Source organism: Schistocerca gregaria, chromosome X (assembly GCF_023897955.1).
Source record: "Schistocerca gregaria isolate iqSchGreg1 chromosome X, iqSchGreg1.2, whole genome shotgun sequence".
In the NCBI taxonomy this organism is placed as follows: Eukaryota; Metazoa; Arthropoda; class Insecta; order Orthoptera; family Acrididae; genus Schistocerca; species Schistocerca gregaria.
Window position 1 is genome coordinate 370094214 of NC_064931.1, and position 11747 is coordinate 370105960.

The following is an 11747-nucleotide window of genomic DNA, read 5'->3' on the forward strand; positions in this document are numbered from 1 at the left end:
CTGCAACCATGCAGGTCAGCCTGCCGCGACGTAAACGCAAGAGTGCACGTGTACTGAGGCATACTGAGTAACGCGGCCGACTTGCGCTCCCGCAAGCCCGGGCTACCTGGGTTCCCACAGGCCTGCCAAGCTTCACGGGACCCGCTCAGCTTGCTGCGCCTGACAACAGGTTGTTCTGTCAAGCTACCGTGACTAGAGTAGACAAGTAGTTAGCCCGCAGTTCATTTGCCGCAACGGTGGGGACAGCATAATGAATAGATCGAACTTTAGTGAGACTGAAAAAAAATTGACAACTGGCGAACACATGCTGGTAACGAAACACAGCACAAGTGCCACATGGGAAACATTTTCGTGTGTTTATGAAGCCGCTTCAAATAAATCGGTAGGTGTGTCTCAATGCAAACTATGTAAACAGCTCTTAAGTACTTATTCGGGACCCTCGAGTATGTTACGACATGTGTGCAAATTTGACAAGCAGTTCCCTCAGTCCGTAAATATCTTGAAAGAGGACAAAGATTTTGTGGCCGAAAAGTGCCTCGAAATGTGCGCTAAGGACCTGAGACCATTTAGCAGTATAGAGGGAGAAGGATTTCTTAATTTAGGGCAGCCACTGATCGACATAGATAAAAATATGGTTCAGTTGATATTAAAAATATTATGCCTCCCCGAGTGACAGTAGCTAGGAAAGTTCAAACCTTAGCTGTTGAAGTGCGCAGCAAAATGCTCCCAGATATAGTGCATGAGATTCGTTCTGGTGTCTGTGCCAGTACAATTGATCTATGGATAGAGAATTACAAAGGGGTGCATTACATGTCCGTGACAATGCATTACATAAATTCAGACTGGCGTTTGAATAAATATGTACTGATGTGGTCTGCCTTTCCTGACTGCCCAAAAACTGGCTCGAATATTCGAAACGAGTTGGAAGATCCTTTAGAGACTATGGGTGTTTCTCGTGAAGACTTTGCCAAAATTACGTTTGTCACAGACCATGGCAGTAACATTGTCAAAGCTCTCGAAATATATCAGCGTCTTCCATGCATGGCACATAGTATAAACATAGTCTTGAAACATGTTCTGAGCGAACAGTTTTTGAAAGAAAATGCTCCAAATACATTAGCCACTCTTAATACAGTTCTGGCTACGGTTTCCTACTTCAAGAGAAGAGGTCTCTGTGTGAGATTCAACTCATCTTTAAAGCAGTGGGTTTCAATACATTGGAATAGTTATTTTGACATGCTTGTATCAGTCCATTCCCAGATTGATTCAGGGAAGGCTGTCTTACATAACGAAGGTGCCTCTGTTAATTTTTCGGTCGATTTTACAAAAAATTTATTTCATGAAAACCTTGTCCTGAGAATTACGATCACAACGGCTGCGTAGCGCAGCTCAGCATTAATATGGGCAGGCAAGCAAGTTTCCCGCAGCCTGCCCGGGTTGGGTTCTACTTGGCTTGGCTGGGAGTGAAGCAGCCTGCCCGTTCTGTTGACAACGCGCGGCGGCCTGCCCGCCTGGCCACCGGCCAAGGATGGGCGGGTTAAAAGCGGAACATGTACACCACTTCTGGACACCGACGATATCTCCTGATCCAACTTCAGCATCTGCGTACCTGTATCAAGTAAAGTCGTTATATGTGTGGTCAATTTGATTATAAAATCGGCCTCTCTGTGTGAAGACAGAGTGGCATTTGTTTGCTTTTCATATGTGTTTTGATTCCCTGTTGTTGTTGGACTGTCGACTGCGTTTACTCAACTGACAGTGCCAGTTAGATGTAGTGTATTATAGGGGCTCGCCGATATTGCGTTGGTTGGGCGTGCTTAAACTGGGTTTAGCATAAGTGGTTAAGTGTCTAGGGAGTGTCTGCTACGTGCTGGCGGTATTTACATCAGCTGCTCCAGAATTCGGGAGAGTTCGGGCGTCGCCCTCACCGCATCGTGTTTGGTGGAGGGGGGGGGGGTGAGGTAGGGGTGAGCGAGGCGGGGGGCGAGGGAGTGAAGCTGCGTTGGTGAAGTCTTATTTGCCTTCTTTCCGCCGGTCTTGTCGCGTTCAGCTTTGATAGAGCTTAGTCTTACTTCCTTTGCCTTTCTCAGTTCGAAGCCCGTGTCCCTGTTGATTATATTATCGTTCACACGGATTTCAATCGCTTCTTTCAAACTGGAATCCGAAAATTTATCGGTGGCAGCCAGGACCTTTGTCTCATCGTAATTCACTTTATGTCCATTTTCAAAGCCGTGTTCTGGTCCCAATAGTACAGAGTGGCCTGCCGCGCAGCACAAAGAGGTCGCGGGATCCTCCTGCCATATTCGACACGGGCGCCTGGCAGCTCGTGGCTCTGGGCTGCCTCAGCCCGCCGTAGTCCACCGAAGTGGCAGGGCTACGTCACAGCGCGTCCGACCCTAGGTACATGTAGCGTTCTACCGATGGCGCTGATGCGACACACCCAGCAATGCTTTGTGGCATGAGTGTACCACCGTCACCTGCCCTCACTGAAAGAACTTTTTTTCAACAGCTGCCGTGAAGTATTTGATGGCGGATTCATGTGTTACTTTCTTCACAAGATGCTAGAGTTTTAGTTTTGCTGGTGAAGGATTACAGTCGAAACTTGTTGACACCTTGACACACACACACACACACACACACATATATATATATATATATATATATATATATATATATATATATATATATATATATAATTGCGATCAAGACACTTGTGAATAAACTGATGTATTTTTAAATAATTACTTCAAAACATCAAAACATGACATGTTAGGCTAAAATAAAGCTGCCAATTTTGGCCCTGCTGTTCAGTAACAATTTGGAAATACAATCTTATTCCATTTCAAAAAATCTAAACTAATTTAAGAAACAGTGTATGATCAAGCATATCCAACAAAATATACAATAAACGAAACCTGTTTCACCTCTGCAGCAACGAAAACGAAACTTTATCTCCGAAAAGAGTTTTAGCAGTCCTTCAACTCATTTGTCTGTGATACAGTTAATGCAAATAAAAATATAGGCATCAGTATTGTCTGGGTGTAAAAGTGACTGTCTTGGATTGAGACCGAAATGGGCAGAAGTAAACTTTCTTTCATAAGCAGAGCTACATGCTTGTACACACAATATTTTTCTGGTTATCTTCTGATGAGTCTAAAAATTTTGCCCGTTCGTTTTCCAGTAAGAAGAAACTTTTTCTTCCATTTTACACTTTTGATTTGAGTATCTCTGCATCTCATCTATTGGAGTGAGACGGTTATCGACATCTGCCCGTAGAGCAAACTTCTTTACTTTCGCGGTAGTGGAGCTTTTGTGGAATTTGATGAAAAGATTCCCTTTTCGTGGCTCGTACATGCCTCTTCCACCATAATACTTTTTATCGAATTGGAAAAATACAAAAGCTTTTAAATGTACCGTTATGTAGATCAGCGCCAATGTGAGCCGTACTGTGAATAAAAAAAGTTTGTTAAAAATGAAACAAAATGTTATATTATTGAAGGTATCTGAACATCGAGTGATGGAACTTAAACAGTGGCAACTATTTATTCACAGCCGATACAAAAGAGTTACCTGTATGCACCTGTTAGTGTCCTTCAAAGTAGTCACCAGCGTTGTGTACAACCCCTTGCCAGCGATGTGGAGGGCGTAGTATACCGTTAGCAGAGCCTGCGTCTATCGATGATGCGAATGGAGCGGTCTAAAGTTATGGTGATTCTCGTGTACGGCTGTGATGATGTTATCCAAAGGCATTACGTTCCTCTACAGCAAACCGTCAATGCACAGTATTACTGTTCGTTTTTGGAGTATCACCTGCGACCAGCTTTGCAAAAGGAGCGGTGACACTTCCTGAGCAACCCACCCATCATTTTGTACAACAGTGCATGAGCGCATACAGTGCAATCTGTGGCTGCTCTGTTCGGTAGTTGGGACTGGGAAGTACTGTACCATCCACCATACTCCCCAGAATTAACTGCTTGTGACTTTCATTTGATTCCGAAAATGAAGAAACCACTTCTTGGCATTTGCTTCAAAACTGTTCCAGAGATTCGACAGGCAGTAAACCGCTCCATTCGCACCATCAACAGAACAGGCTCTGCTAACGGTGTACTACGCCTTCCACATCGCTGGCAACTGGTTCTACTCAACGCCGGTGACTACTTTGAAGGACAGTAACAGGTGCGAACATGTAACTCTTTTGTATGGGTTGTGAACAAACAGTTGTCAACCCTCGTGTATCAGTAAACTTCAGGGCTCCACTAGGATGATTTAAACATACGATTAGGCAATCTGACGACTTTTAAGGCATAATATTCGGCTATTCATTAGGTGAGGAAACATCGGCTCTCAGCCTATCAGACCTATAGTCGATTTTGTGACCGTTTCACTATTGGTTTAGACTGAAATTCGGCAGTTCCCTTTGAAACTGGCCGCTGGGGAGTTATTAACACAGAAATAAATAGATTGCACATGTTATCTATGCCATATCTTCATGTCTCTTGTCTTTAGATGTTATTTTAAAGTGAATAAATGGTAGTCAGAGAAAAGCTACTACCACATGACACCTCTCGACAGTTAACTTTTCCTCTAAGTATAATTTGACGCGTATACGTAAAACAGCTATTGCAGCGGGTTCTCTATCCTGAGGCAGCTAACTCAAATGCTGTAGTAGTGTCATCTTCCACGACAAGAGAAGGTGCAGTGTAGGTGACTTCTCCAATTCTCATTCCTTGGACACCTTCTTGAAAATCTGCAGAAAACCTCACATTTTCTAAGACTTTTTATAGATTAAACTATAGCGTATAAGACTTACAATAACAGAATAGTATACAAACCGTGCGAAGAGGAATTACTTCGTGCATCAGCGCGACATAAATTCCTTCAATAACATGGTGAACACCGTATTCTAGTAAGTATCGTTGAATTGTTGCTGCATGGTCATCCACGGTAACTGTTCTTTCGGGAACAGATACTACCGTCATATATAGTTAAAATATGGCTTCCCGGCCATTGACCTTCTTGTGCGAACACACACGCTATGGCCGAACTCGTACGAGACTTGGTAGATTAATCTGCCACGATGGGCAAACATCTATTAGGCGCACTACGAATGTAGTGGTGTGGACATGTTGGGACTGTGGATCTCACGGGGAGCGTGAAAGGGATAAGTCCCTGCAGACACACTATACTCTTTGCCCTCGGTGGCTCAGATGGATAGAGCGTCTGCCATGTAAACAGGAGATCCCGGGTTCGAGTCCCGGTCGGGGCACACATTTTCAACATGTCCCCAATGAAGTACATCAACACCTGTTTGCAACTAAGGTGTCCATTTAATTATCATTTCATTTCTAGCAAAGCTGCATGGTCATCCACGGTAACTGTTCTTTCGGGAACAGATACTACCGTCATATATAAATCCTTATGCGTTTGGTTAAGCTTTACTCTGCGAGCAAGAGAGGTGTCGGGACTTCTCTGAACTAGGACGCCGGTAAAAGGAGGTTTGTCATGGTTTTCTATTTCCATGGTAAACTGTATATTTTCATGGTTGGAATTCATATGTTCTAAGAACTTCTGTAATTTTTCGAGTCCATGTGATCAGGTGACAAACGTGTCGTCGACAGGCCGAAAGAAAATTCGATTGTTTTCAGTGCTCTGTCGACGAGGTACACGGTGAACAAATATGCGACAACTGATGAGACGGAGCTGCCCATGGCTAAACCATTTTATCTGCTCCTAATATCGTCAAGTGGAAACAAAATAGGTCACTCTGTCAGAACGTGTCTATAAAATTGTGTCAGCTTACTTTTATGGAGTCTTCCAAGTGAATTAGAGTGAAAAGTGTAGCGACGTCAAATCTGATCATAACGTCGGAGTCCAGCAGCCTTAGCTTCTTCCACCGGCTGATGGAATCTGTGTAATGTGTAAACTATCTGACGTGAGGGCCCAACAGAGAAGCTAGATGCTTCTCCAGGTGATATGCTGGTGCCCCAACGCTGCTTACTATTGGTCGAATGTTTTCCTTGTGGGTCGCTGGCAGACCGTACACTCTAGGTGGTACAGAAGCGCGCTGGCGAAGCGATTTGGCGATGTCATGATCAAGCGCCCTGTTCCTTAACAGAGCGGAGGTGCTTTGCTGCAATTTCTTGGTTGGATCTGCTGCTATTTTTTCGGTATGCTGGATCGTTCAGAAGCTCTAGCAATTTCCACTCGTAGTCCTTACGTTGGAGGAGAATCATGGCGTTGCCCTTATCGACTGGAAGACAATAATCTCTTTGTTTTCTTTGAAAGTACGAAGTGCTGTCATTTCTGCTTAGAAGATGTTGCTTCGTGGTGGAGATTAGTTGGTAAGAATTCCGCTGCTTTCCCAACGAATATCCTCTGTGGCATCGGTTGGTATTCCTAGAATAGCTTGCTCCACAGTGTTCACAATCTCGTCTATTGGAAGTGATGTAGGTGCCGGTGCAGAGTTCAGTCCTTTTTCCAGTACAGTTGTCGCTGTGTCGTCCATGGTTTCCGCGTAAGTTTGATCACGGTGTGTCAGTTAGCTATATCGTATTGTGCTGGCCTAACTGGAAATCGAGAAAACCTGACGATTTGCCTCTCGGTCGATTCCTTCTATGTCCAGACTTACTGTTCCCATGTGAGTCTGTCGACCAATTTCCATGAATCTGCATGGAGTATAGATGATATGCATGCATGTCCGAACAATCATTGCTTTGCACTTTACAGCAGAGCATAGACACTGTACTACAGTATGTCATGCCACAACAAGGAAAAATTAGTAGAAAAAACCGTGTGTCGACCTTTGCGGAAATCGCGGGAACATAGTACGAGCACAAAGGAATGTAGAAACACCAGCATAACTGGAGATTTGGGCAACTCCTGGCAGAGACCTCGGATAGCGATGCTCAGAGCCATTTGAACCATTTTTGAAGTTAAGCAACGGATTTTGGATAACGAGATCTGGTGTAATGGGCGCTAGGTACTCTATCCTGAGTGGAGTCTCTCTGAATCTTTACTGTGCCATGGAACATACCAGGTATAAAAGCAAAGTCATAGAATACAATATTCAGCATTTATTATGGCTGGGTGGAGCTCGACAATCTCGTCTGGCCCTTCATTCTGACTACTACTGAGGTTGCAGAGGTGCTGGGTCAGCCTTATATCCCCATAGTGATCGGATGCTGCGTTCCTACTGGTTACTGCTAGTTTCAGGTACCTCTCGTGGTCTAATTGTGGACTAGACCAGTTGTTTGGTCCTTTGAATCAGAGGCAGACATCTCTTGTGAGGTGGAAAACTGATTGTTAATTTCAAAAATGACTGTCAGGTATAACAACAGCATTGGTCTGCCTGACTTGCAGAATGCATATTGGTGCCATTCTGCTGCATATCCATTATCTGCTGGACTTCTTCAGGCATTCACCCAGTATAAGTCCTTTCCATTCTAAATGTAGCAAGCTATAGGTGCATTCCTCAGTTGCATGCCTACAGGCAACATGGCTGTTAAATTGCACCCAGTCAGACACCAACAGCTCTTCGATAGAACACATTCTGCACAGTCGTAAGTATAGGTTGGTGGTGTGGGACTGGATGGGGATGAGCAATTGAAGCTCTTCAATGGTGTATATCACATAACCGAATATGCTTCCACTGAAGCGAATTAGCATTAACTGCCCACCTCTTCCATTTGGGAAGAGTGAATGCTTCGTGTGGAATATCTGGGTCGTTTGCACATGTGCATGAGCAATTATCATATGTCACATGCATCTTGGTTCCATCGCTCTGCATTGTCACAATTTGCTGAACGGAATTTTTCTGCATCTTTCTCCTACACTCTCCCATTATCATAATCTTTCATTCCCCATGTAGTGAACTGTGGTTAAAGTTCCCCTTCAAATGCATACATGTGATGCAGCTATTGAAAGCTCATCTATCCTTCACATTCTTCTCAATGATTGAACACATCACGATGATTCCACAATGACAAATCAGCATAGACTGAACGTATCCCACCAATTCTGATCACGTGAGTGGCGAAAAAAATTTCCACCCAAATTTGTATTTCCCACAATTTTCTGTGGGAGTGGAATGCCGGCACATCCCTGGTACAAAGAAACTCCCGTTAACATCCGAAATTTTCACAAACATTCAAAATTCTCCTAAAAATTCGAAATTCCCACCACAGTTCAAAACGTCCACCAATAGCGTACGTGGGGATGGGGAGGGTGGCCGAGTGTGGAGGGAGAGGTTAGAGTTGGGACCCACGTACAGACTGAGAACAAGCCATGACACCATCCAGGGGTGAGGTTGGGTGTGGTCTAATTAATTGATCAGTTTAATTAATTTTCATATCAACTTGATATCAGAATTGTGCTGATGCTCCCATCTCCCTACTACTTCCCGATTTGGGGAAAACGGCGCCATTGGAGTCATCTGCCACAATAAAATTTGGTGGTACATTGACCATCAAATATTGATAAACCCCATAGCTGATTGACAGGCTGTAATGTTAAATGTGGTATGACCGTTGTACAAGATATAAAAAAGGGGGTTTGATTGAGCATCCTGTAGCTGGCTATTTACTGCGAGGCAGCTGAATCAGGTATGTGAGCAGGCGTTGTGAAGTGCTCAGAGTTGGTGCTGTAATCCCATGTTGAGGCGGCTGCCACTGTCCAGCACGCAGTAGAAGGGCAACAGGGTTTCTACGCCACTTTGTTAGTGTGGGTTGCTTACATCAGTAGCATGCATATGTTCAAAGGCAAAATTACTGTTCTGCTCCGTGTCAGACCATAACCAACTGTTCTCTTTTACATCAAATGGATATGCAAATTAATAAAATTCTTATAGCTGATTGATTTATGATCTCAACCTGTTGTTCTGCTCAGTGGATTATAACATACTGGGGATAGCCCGTCCTTCCAAGAATCTCCAACCCCTCCCCCCATCCATCCTCCTCCCCTACTCCTCCTCCTCCATCACCTCTCTGGGAACTCATCTCACTGATACAAGTACACATCCAGGCCTGAGTAATTCAGATAGCTCACATGCATTTTATAAATTTGATTAATTTATTAATTAAATCGATCAATTAATTATTTATTTCCCTTCTGGGAAATCCCCCACCTTCCTACTCCCCTACCTCACTGGGAAATTGGCGGGGTAGAGACTCATTTGATTTGCCATTTGGCATGAAATCGATTGCAGTTTAAGGGACATTGATTAAAAATTTCTCGTAGACAAGGCAATGTGTGAAATATGTTTATTTAAAAAGTTTGTTGCACACAAGCAGTGTTTAGAATATAGCATGCTTATTTATTTAAAGAATTTGTCAGGACCGTGTCTGTAGTGTATGGAATACTATTTATTTATACAATATGTGGGTGACAAGGTAGTATGGAATATTTAAACAACTGCAGCGCCTTTTTACTCTGGTTGCGCAAGGAAACGCTGACTGCATTTTGGTTTGTGTTTTCTGCTGCCCTCAGGGATGTTAAGGCACTAACTTTGTATTTTACTCACTTTTCAGAGCACACAGTTGTCTGAGCAACGACTAGAAAATCAGAACAATTACACATATAAAGGTTCATTGCATATTTACAAACCCACAACAGACTGTGGAAAAAATAGCACAAACGAAATTTGAAAGACTGTTCTACACACAAGGCTGGAATTTTAGGTGACTGTTCGATGTCCTACAAACGTTCATCTGGAGATGTTCTTAAAGCTACAATGTCAGGTGGGGGACAGTAACCCACCTCTCTAAACCAGACGAGACTGGTCTGTTTTGACTTGTCTCGGAACACTCGAACAAAGAAGACCTCACATGACTCTCACACATCATGGCAATTTACGTAAATGCCATGCTCTGCCGGTGTCTTCTTCGAACCAGTCTGCAGAGACTCCTATGTCCTCCCACCCCCCACCCCCAACCCCACTACAAAGGATGTTTGTGACTCTCTGACGTCTTGGAACTTCCTGAGAATGGACCATTCGGATTGGTTCTTACTGAATCTACCCTCAAAGTTTCTGTTGCTGGTGTGGAAGCACTATTATCCACTTAATGCAGATGGACCAATTACGAGAATTTAAATGTCAAACTATTTTGCACAGATTGAAAAGCATACAGAAATTACATTCCACTGACAGTTAAACCCTGAAAAAGTGGTTTACAGATAATGAATGGAGTGAAGTGCGGTATGGTAGTCTCAGTTTGGGATCTCCCGTGTTAGTGTCTATCGTTATGGCGCCGTCACAAATATCAAAAGTACCCAATGTCCTAATTACAGATCACATTACTAAATACCAGAGATTGCGGACCGGATATATATCTCTCTTCCTCTTGCAGTCCCCCAAAAAAGTATCATGTGGCGGCATTCTGTTAATTCCGATCTTCCAGACACGCTTCCTGTCTCTATCTCTCTCAAGAGGACACTCCCTGTTTGTCTGTGTGAACCAACGTCTCCAAACATGCAGATGGAGGTTTCCATCTCTCCTCAGAATATTATCTTCCCATTGGCTAATGCTGAAGACAAAGGGAGAGCTGACGCAATTTAAACATCAGGAATAGAGTAAAATAATAAACTTGCTTTACCCTTTCAAATTAATTGTTTAGCAACTTACAGGAGTCAAATAGATCGCTTAAAACACTCACCACCACCTTCATGATCTTTCTTCATAATAAAACACAATTTCAACGTTTGAGTATCATATAAAAACTTTATTATAACCAAATGATGTAATTCTATCACAAATAGATGGAAGTGCTAAATGTATCTGAGGTCTTGTATACACCGACATTTGAGACGATACACACTTTACACCAGCCCACCCCTTCCAGTAAACATATCTGCTGAAAAATCCTACAAAAATCACACAATCTAGTGATCGCGAAGGGAGCGCCGTCCGCCATCTGCGGCGTAGCCGCATCTGAGGCGGCCGACAGAGACCCACACCCGCTTAGGCCACACCAGCAGCTGCACGCTCATACCCAGGCATCCACACGTCCGCCATACCGAACGCGCAGAGGTCTGAGCAACTGTCACTAAGTAGGCAATCGATCAATTTACATGCGACAAGTCGATCAACCCAAGCACCCACCAGACGGAATCTTCTCACGCAACACACAACGTCTGCTTCTGTTGCTGCTCATCCAGTACACTGCCACTTCGCCGGTCCCTTCTGCTGTGGGCAAGATCACACAGGTCGGCGCATTGTTTGTACCTCGCCGACTGAGCTAATATGCATACCTCGTGACCACTCCTGCCATAAGATGCACTGTGAAACAAACAATTTTGGCTTGGATGTAAACAGTAGCTCTAACCAATTCCACTTCAATATAGAACCCACTACGCTTTAACAAATGCACTTTATGCATTTCGAGACAGTGATCTTGTTGGCCACACACTTTGAATTTCTCACGCAGATTTTTTTCGAAAACAGAGGTAATCCAGGCATACCCACGCTTTTACATCTCTAAAGTATCGTTAATTGTTGAAAAACGTCTGTAACTGCATGGCACTGGCTATATTTCCACTAATTATTCTTTCATCAGGCAAAAAATTCTGTTTTAATTATTTTATTATCTGTTACGTCATGCGTCAAAGGACTAGAATATTAAACTCGTTTTTGGCTAATGAAGGAGTGCTAACGTGTATTTCTGTCACAGGATGCCTCCCCACTTTCGAACTCCCTTAAAGTAACCAAAAACTTCGACACATACAAAGTCTCTCAAGGTATCTCTACGTATCAC

At 43.6% G+C, this 11747-nt stretch overlaps 1 non-coding gene across 1 annotated transcript; it reads left to right on the top strand.

Annotated features, from left to right (window-relative positions):
- Positions 1–5191: 5191 nt before the first annotated feature.
- On the top strand, positions 5192–5266 carry Trnat-ugu (transfer RNA threonine (anticodon UGU)). The gene has a single exon. It is a non-coding gene; the product is annotated as a tRNA-Thr (tRNA).
- The last annotated feature ends 6481 nt before the right edge of the window (positions 5267–11747 follow it).